The 6,016-nt window shown below is 57.7% G+C and overlaps 2 non-coding genes across 2 annotated transcripts; both read left to right on the top strand.

Moving 5' to 3' along the window:
* The first annotated feature begins 1,141 nt into the window (after positions 1–1,141).
* On the top strand, positions 1,142–2,956 carry LOC119451205 (small subunit ribosomal RNA). The gene has a single exon (XR_005191732.1). It is a non-coding gene; the product is annotated as a small subunit ribosomal RNA (ribosomal RNA).
* A 1,686-nt stretch (positions 2,957–4,642) lies between these two features.
* Positions 4,643–4,795, top strand: LOC119451064 (5.8S ribosomal RNA). The gene has a single exon (XR_005191635.1). It is a non-coding gene; the product is annotated as a 5.8S ribosomal RNA (ribosomal RNA).
* The last annotated feature ends 1,221 nt before the right edge of the window (positions 4,796–6,016 follow it).

Genomic DNA, 6,016 nt, shown 5'->3' on the forward strand with positions numbered 1-6,016 from the left:
TGTGGTGTCCGGGTGCGTTTTGTGCGATTCACGCACTGCGGCGACGTCGGGAATTGCGCCGACGAGTACGCGACCGCTCGCAGAGACAAAGTCCGAAACCGCGTCAGCCGGGGCGGCGCGCGCAAGCCACGTTCAGCGCAACTTTTCCGTGGAAATACCGAAAGCGGCTCGCACGTTTGCCTTGAATCGGTGAGCTGGGGCACCGTGGTGCACGCGAGAGGTGGAAATACGCCGACGAGTACGCAAGCCACCGTCCAAAACAACGGTCATGGAGCACAGCACCGTGCGTGGCACAACGTTTGCAGAGAAAGTGCGGCAGCGGAAAGCTCGTTCGCCGTGAAAGTCAGCACAGGATGCGCGGTGGTTCAGGCACGTGAATATTCGCGAAGCCGTACTCGCCGCTGGCGAAACATTGACGATCACGACCCTCTTGCGCGGTGTTGGTTTTCACGACTTCGGCCCTGTGCAGCCGACGTAAACTTTCAAAGTTCGTCAAGGTGCGGCACGATTTCCGCCAAATCCCCGTCGAAAATGCCACGAGTACGGCCCCATGGAGGTCTGGGTACTTATCGCTGCTATTATATGGGGGTTGGAGTGCAGTCGCCCCCCGAGTGCGTGCGACCTGGGTGTCTGATATGCGGCGGGCTCCGTGCCCGTCAAGCGTGTCCCCGGAGCCTCTCCCGTGGATCCCTCGGCAATCGTCTGCAGCCTCATCCGCTTGATGCGTTAGGGGCTGGTTGTCGGACGACGCCGTATCCACGATATCGAGGTGTGTTCCGCATCGTCCTCGGACGAGTCAAATAAGAAAGCGCCGAAGGCGCGGGCGTGACCCGTCGCTTGGCGGCTTTGCCGTCTCGGCTACGTTGCAAGCGCCGATCGGTCCACCAGTGCTGCGGGCTGATGGCAAATCCCGCAAGCCGTGACCGAGTCGACGCAACGAATCTATCGAGAGTGTGCGTGCTTCTTGCCGCGTGGCGATACCCAGCCCTGCGGGGAGGGCGCCGTAGCGAGCTCGAACGCCGTCATCTCGGACTGTGCAAAGAGGTGGGCTTTGCAAAAACGAAGCGTGCTGAGGCGCCTGAAGGTGGCCTCGGCGTCGCAACAACGGCGTCCGGCATGGCTGGACGCGCAGTTGAACGATTACCTGGTTGATCCTGCCAGTAATCATATGCTTGTCTCAAAGATTAAGCCATGCATGTCTAAGTACATGCCGAAATAAGGCGAAACCGCGAATGGCTCATTAAATCAGTTATGGTTCCTTAGATCGTTTCTTCCTACTTGGATAACTGTGGCAATTCTAGAGCTAATACATGCAGTGAGCCTGAAGCCCTTTGGGCGACGGGTGCTTTTATTAGACCAAGATCGATCGGGTTTCGGCCCGTATTGTGTGGTGACTCTGGATAACTTTGTGCTGATCGCATGGCCACGAGCCGGCGACGTTTCTTTCAAGTGTCTGCCTTATCAACTTTCGATGGTAGGTTACTTGCTTACCATGGTTGTTACGGGTAACGGAGAATCAGGGTTCGATTCCGGAGAGGGAGCCTGAGAAACGGCTACCACATCCAAGGAAGGCAGCAGGCGCGCAAATTACCCACTCCCGGCACGGGGAGGTAGTGACGAAAAATAACAATACGGGACTCTTTTGAGGCCCCGTAATTGAAATGAGTACACTCTAAATCCTTTAACGAGGATCAATTGGAGGGCAAGTCTGGTGCCAGCAGCCGCGGTAATTCCAGCTCCAATAGCGTATACTAAAGCTGCTGCGGTTAAAAAGCTCGTAGTTGGATCTCAGTTCCAGACGAGTAGTGCATCTACCCGATGCGACGGCTCGGACTGAACATCATGCCGGTCCTTTCTTGGTGCACTTCATTGTGTGCCTCGAGAAGGCCGGTGCTTTTACTTTGAAAAAATTAGAGTGCTCAACGCAGGCGAGTCGCCTGAATAAACTTGCATGGAATAATAGAACAAGACCTCGTTTCTGTTCTGTTGGTTTTTGGAATACGAGGTAATGATTAAGAGGGACAGACGGGGGCATTCGTATTGCGGCGCTAGAGGTGAAATTCTTGGACCGTCGCAAGACGAACTACTGCGAAAGCATTTGCCAAGAATGTTTTCTTTGATCAAGAACGAAAGTCAGAGGTTCGAAGGCGATCAGATACCGCCCTAGTTCTGACCATAAACGATGCCAACCAGCGATCCGCCTGAGTTACTCAAATGACTCGGCGGGCAGCTTCCGGGAAACCAAAGTATTTGGGTTCCGGGGGAAGTATGGTTGCAAAGCTGAAACTTAAAGGAATTGACGGAAGGGCACCACCAGGAGTGGAGCCTGCGGCTTAATTTGACTCAACACGGGAAAACTTACCCGGCCCGGACACTGGGAGGATTGACAGATTGAGAGCTCTTTCTTGATTCGGTGGATGGTGGTGCATGGCCGTTCTTAGTTGGTGGAGCGATTTGTCTGGTTAATTCCGATAACGAACGAGACTCTAGCCTATTAAATAGGTGCGGGGTTCCCAGCACCTTACAACCTTCTTAGAGGGACAAGCGGCTCCTAGCCGCACGAAACAGAGCAATAACAGGTCTGTGATGCCCTTAGATGTCCGGGGCCGCACGCGCGCTACACTGAAGGAAGCAGCGTGTCTTTATCCCTGTCTGAAAAGACTGGGTAACCCGTGGAACTTCTTTCGTGATTGGGATAGGGGCTTGCAATTGTTCCCCTTGAACGAGGAATTCCCAGTAAGCGCGAGTCATAAGCTCGCGTTGATTACGTCCCTGCCCTTTGTACACACCGCCCGTCGCTACTACCGATTGAATGATTTAGTGAGGTCTTCGGACCGATGTCCGGCGCGGCCTTTCGGTTGCGCCGGTCTGTTGGAAAGATGACCAAACTTGATCATTTAGAGGAAGTAAAAGTCGTAACAAGGTTTCCGTAGGTGAACCTGCGGAAGGATCATTACCGGACTGTGAAGGGTGACGATCGTTTCTGCCCCGTGTGGGTGGAGCGGCTCGCTGCGCCCGACGCTTTCCGCCGCTGTCCCCGCTTGGACGCGGGGACGGCTATACCCGAACATGCGCGGGGACTGCCTGAATTCTGAGGGGCGCCCCGTGCCCAATTTGTTGCGCCCAGCGGGCGGCGGCTGCAACCTTGGACGGTTGGCTTGGCCGCGCCCGTGGGTACAAACGGCGTAACGCACTTTCATGGGTGGGCTTTCAGTCCGCCTCGACGCTCATGCGCGGAATGGGAGTAAGACGACCCGACAAAGCTTTGCCCAGTACGAGAGGAACGGTAGAGGTCGGTCAAGGAACTGGCGGTCGAGAGCTAAAGCTGCCTGCCATCCATCATTCATAGTTGGAACTGCGGTGCAAGCGCTCTCCCGTCCTCCGCGGCAAACGCCGCCGAGTCTGAAAAGGCTGGCGGCTGCCGGTCGCTTCCTGCGGCGAGTATGGAGTAACGACCCGACTATGTTGCTGCCCAAGTACTGAAGGAACGGCGCGGCATTCGGTCGGTCATGGAACTGGCGGTACGAGGGTGTGGCTGCCAAGTACAATAGGAACCGTGGCCCATAACGCCCTCCCGTCCTCCGCGGCAAGTGCCACCGAGCCCGACAGGGCCGGAGGCTGCCGGTCGGCTCCTGCTCGTGACGCGCGAGATGTCGAGATCGCGGTTGAATGCGACGACGTTGGCAGGCTATTCGCCCGCCGCCGAGGGAAAGGCGGCGCTGCTGCGAAGTACGAGAGGAAACGCGGCTTTGCTACGTCGGACGCGTTCCGCGGTTAACGGACTTGTGCGCTTTGGGAAGGCGCCGCACGTCGAAAGAGGATTTACGGACAGACGAGGGACTGAAGTCTCGAAACTTGAACGCACTTGCGGCCAGGCTCTTGCTGGCTTCGTCTTCCGCCTCGAGTAGAATTGTTGCGGCTCCGGCGCCGAAAGCTGTCCCTGGCACTGGCCGAGTGGTTTTGGAGAGCCGCGCGAGTACGCGCGCCGGGCTCTTGTCCGTCGTCTCAAGTAGACTGTCGGATCAGCAGCGGGTGTGCTGCGGCAATCCGCCGATGCGAAAGCGTGTTTGTGTGTTAGGGACATTGTGGTCAATTTGAGTACCCTTCTGATGACTAAAAGCGAGACACGTCGATGGGGGCGAGACCCCACCCGTGGCCGTGTCGCCGTGAAAGACTCCACAGCTGCTCGTGCCCCCTCATGGCCTTGCGGCTTTTTTCCAATTTTCGTGGAGCAATGTGAACGTGCACACGTAGCACACGGGTCCGGTGGGTGGTTGGCAGGGAAAACCGGCTTCGAGTGCTCGCAAAAAAGAAAAAGACGTGGTAAGGGGAGCCACGCCCCCGCGGGTGTGTAGCCGTGAGCGGCTCCACTGCATCTTGGTCCTACATCTGATCCTGGTGCATACAGAGTGGAGGCTCACGTGCACACAAAGGCTCGCGGGGTTTAGCTGGAAACGCAACACGCAAGTAGCAGGGTGTGGTGCGCCTATATGCTACCAGCTGTCTGAGACGCGGCTGTCGAAAGAGCGCGCAGACTCGAGGAGCGCGCGCAGAAAGGTGCCCTTCGAAACCACACACAGGGAGACGCCACGTGCCTAAAACCCTGGTTGTACTGTACGGAATTGAACAAACTACTTTTCACGACTCTAAGCGGTGGATCACTCGGTTCTCGGGTCGATGAAGAACGCAGCCAGCTGCGAGACTTGGTGTGAATTGCAGGACACACTGAGCACTGATTCTTTGAACGCACATTGCGGCCTTGGGTCTTCCCTTGGCTTCGTCTGTCTGAGGGTCGGATCACATATCAAGAGAGCCTTCGGCGCACAAGGGAACGTGCGTCCGTCGACTCGTTTTGACCGCGTCGGCATCACGGACAGTACGTTGAGTGCTGAAGCCACGCGCCAGCGGCCTCACGTGAGGGAGACGGTGGCGAACTGAACTGTTGTGCCAAAACTTCGCAGAGACGGAAACGAGGCATTGTACTACTGCAGCGCGGCTAGTGCGCGCCTCCGAAGAGACCGCCGCAGGATGGAGTCGGACACCTGCAGGGAAAGTGCGGTCTGAATCGCGAGGCGCAAACGTCTGTTGCGACAGCAGTAGCGCGCACGTTTGCGAGAGAGTCGGAAGCTTGCGTGCACGGACAAACGCGGGAAGCAAATGCCGGCCGATTCCCGCGCCGTGCGCTAAGCGAGCGTGATCGCACGTTGCGTTGTTTGCCTTCGGAGTACGTCGAGCTCTTGCAAAAAGGTCACTCGTCCGCGTCACCGCACGGGTGCAGGCGCCCTAGTCTGGGTTTCGTCGCAGGAATAGGAATCGGAAAAAATTCTTGCGCGGAACGGGGAGGACAAGGGTGCGCCCCGAAGCGGTAGTGATGCGGTTACGCGAGTGCGCCGTCTGCGAGCGCGAAGAAAACTGCACGACGAAATAGTCGCCGCGAAGCGGAAAATGTCTCCTTCGAAAGCGTGGGTTTGCCCGTTGGCGGGGCTGAAGCGTTCCGTCGTAGTCCGCCGTCGGTCCAAGTGCTTCGCAGTCTCTGCCCCGAAAAGACTGGGCCACTCCAGTTGGGGCAGGGGCGACGCCACACGAGACGATGCCCTCTGCCAGGCTACGAGTCCGTCCTGCGGCGCCCGCTGAAGCGGCGCGCTGCGTGGGCGGCATGCCTCGGCGGTGTTTTGGGCTGCAGACACGGTCGTTTGCCACGCAACTGCTCGTGCGCCGCACGCGCGCAGGCGGTTTGTAAACCGCCTGCCAGCCTCGTCTATAAGTAGCTCCGTGTTGGGCGAAGGACGTGGTAGGGCGTCGCACTCGGTTCGCGCTGGGCTTTCGAACGTGTCGAGTCCTTTCCAGCACGCTGGAATGGGCGAAAGCGATGTATCCGTTTGTCGACCTCAGATCAGGCGAGACAACCCGCTGAATTTAAGCATATCACTAAGCGGAGGAAAAGAAACCAACAGGGATTCCCCGAGTAGCTGCGAGCGAAACGGGACCGAGCCCAGCACCGAATCCCCCGTCCTTG

This window comes from Dermacentor silvarum, chromosome 4, assembly GCF_013339745.2.
Source record: "Dermacentor silvarum isolate Dsil-2018 chromosome 4, BIME_Dsil_1.4, whole genome shotgun sequence".
Taxonomy (NCBI): Eukaryota; Metazoa; Arthropoda; class Arachnida; order Ixodida; family Ixodidae; genus Dermacentor; species Dermacentor silvarum.